This window comes from Rhagoletis pomonella, unplaced genomic scaffold, assembly GCF_013731165.1.
Source record: "Rhagoletis pomonella isolate Grant_MI unplaced genomic scaffold, Rhpom_1.0 Rhpom_scaffold_00002, whole genome shotgun sequence".
In the NCBI taxonomy this organism is placed as follows: Eukaryota; Metazoa; Arthropoda; class Insecta; order Diptera; family Tephritidae; genus Rhagoletis; species Rhagoletis pomonella.
The window spans coordinates 218,615-221,534 of NW_023458556.1; positions in this window are offsets into that span (position 1 = coordinate 218,615).

Genomic DNA, 2,920 nt, shown 5'->3' on the forward strand with positions numbered 1-2,920 from the left:
CCAGTAAGTCCCCTTTCAGACACGTCCAAGTCTTGCTTTCAAGTTTGCTCGTTCGTTAGCGAAGTAGGTGGGAAGAGAGGGGAAGAGTACAGATACCTCCGTACCGTCAATTCGTTTCAAGTTTTCTTGTCTCTTTTGATCTTTTCGTTACTTCCCATTTAAGAACCAAGGACTTGATTAAATTAAAGTTGACGCGTGTGGAAGCAAATATAAAACACAAAAGAGTATGCGAAAAAAATTGCTTTCAAGACTTGACGTGTCTGAAAGAGGACTAATACCACCTTGCATAAATTCGCCTTACTTTGGTGAATACCACTAGAAAAACTTGTATTCAACATAATTGAAGCGTGTAAAAGCAAGTAGAAAACACAAAAGAGATTGGGCAAGAATTTCTTTCAAGTACTTGAATCATGTAAATCAGGTGTAAACGAAAAATCGAAAAAATTAGGTCTGTTCGATAAGTGCACTCATGATGGAATAATAACACTGTGCAACAGAATTTTTTGGGGCGCAATAATTCGTGTCTTTAGAATAAATGAAAAAAGAGTAAAAAACTTCTCGGAGAGAAATATGTTGTTTCGAGACATACATATAGTAAAATTTTACGAGGAATAATTTTGTGGAATATTTTAACCAGTTATCTCCCTCACAAAAGGGTCGTTTTGGCCCTTTTTTTATAGAGTCCGTATAAAATGGCATTTTGAAGGTCGCTAGAGGGTTAAAATCTTCTGGAAAATTATTTGCCATAAAGTTTCACTACGAGTCCTCTCAGAAAAAATCTTTGTACAGGGAATATGTAAGTCCACTGAAAAATAAAAATCATAAATCCCCTTGCAATATGCAAAAAAATTTAATGCTTTATTTTGTACAGGTATATTGTTCATATATGTTTGTAACTCTAGCTCCAATTGTTTACACCAGTAACCTAAGTGTAAATAATCTTTGTATAGAACATAATAATTTTATTGAAAAAGTAAAATGGAAGCGTTTAAGTCAGATATTAACAGCTTTTGCTGTGGTAAATATGTACCAAAAAGTACATCTGGCTCATTTCAGCAACTAGGTATCCACTGAGTCCGATGAGAACGGCGAGCGCTACCATCAAGTGGCTCTTCCATTTGAAATGAGGTAGTAAATACCTGTAACACAAAAATATTTTAATTTATTCTTATTAAAAAAACAATACAGATATAGAGGAAAAAAGCACCGGATGCAATACTTACAAAAATTTGTTGGTGGAGTGTTTGAGGATCGTAATCATGAAGAATTTCAAGATGACGCAGTAGAGCCAGCATTGGAATCACATGTGGGCATCATGTGTGACTCATACTCTGATCACAGCGATGATTCCGATGCTGATTTTACACTTCCCGAACCATCAGGTCTGAAAAGAGCAAGAGTTATATATATAAACGAAATACAAAATAAAGCATAAAAAGTTGGGGCATATTTTTATTTAATTTATTTGTGGACTTACAGATTCTTTGTATAAAGATTTTGAAATTTTATGGCAAATAATTTTCTAGAAGATTTTAACCCTCTAGCAATGTTCAATATGCCATTTTATTCGAACTTTCTAAAAAAAGGCCCAAAATGACCCTTTTGTGAGGGAGATAACAGGTTAAACAGTTCTAAAAAAACATTCCTCGTAAAATTTTACTATATGTCACGAAACAACATATTTCTCTCCGATATGTATTTTTAATCTTTTTTCATTTATTCTAAAGACACTTGGGCAAAATATTGGAAATTTAAAATGAAGCCCATGCGTAGCACTGAACTGTGTGTACTCAAAAGGCTAGTCAACACGTACACAGATCACTCGCGAGTCAGACGCTATTTAGCTATTCGCAAACGATAGATGTGGCTCGGTAGAACTCTTCATGCCCTATGACTTTGTTCCTTTTTTACTTAAAGATCTCGCTTTAAAAAGCAAAATCAAACATTGTCATTAAACGTAATGCTGACTACACACGGGGCAACCGTTGCAGCAACGTGTGGAGGTAACCTGTTTTTGTTGTTCAATACACACGAGGTTACCGTTGAGGCAACCATTGCGGCAGCCTCAGTAATGTGCGCTTTGTTATGACACCTTTTCAGCTCAAATATTTTCAATGAACTAAGCCAATAAATTCAATACATAAAGATACATTTAAAGGTCGTCCAACTGGGCCAAAACTATTCTGATTTAGACTTATGGGATCTCAGTAGAAAGGTATTGTCACACTGTTTTTATTTCTGTCCAAAAAAAAAGGCATTCGTGTCCCTTTTTTTTCAAATACCAACGCATTTTGATTCAACTTTGAATGACGTTTGTTACCTTTCTCTTTCATCATTTGAATGAGTTTATTAGCAAAGAAATAAAAAGGGTGACACCTCTTAAGTCTAAATCAGGCTCAGTTATTCTTATACCAATCTTTGAAAACAGTTAAAAAACAGCATCAAAAATCTCATCATTACGATTCCGTTCAAAATTTTTTTTAAATTTTTTTTTAATATTTTTATGCAAATTTTTTAAGCTTAAACCGTTTTGTCATTTGAGGGGATTTAAAAAAAAAAATTAAGAAACTATTTTTATTCATAAAAAACTCCATTTTTGGAGGTATTTTGAAATTGGTCCAGCTCACTTAAATCTTAATATTTTTTCGAAATATTTTGGTGGACGTCTTAAGATATAATTAGATAATTGCAATGGAAAAATAGTACCAATTTGTTGTTGTATGGGGAGTGATGCAGTCTAATATACATATGCACATAGGTATTAATCTAAACTGAGTTTAAAGCCGAGAATACCAAAAACCGACTTTTTTACGACATCATTATATAAAAGTAGTCAGTTGAAATTATGGATGTGCGGGATAGAATCGAACTTTGTGTTGCTAAAATTCGGATAAAATCGAATTTTTCCGGAAAAAGTCGA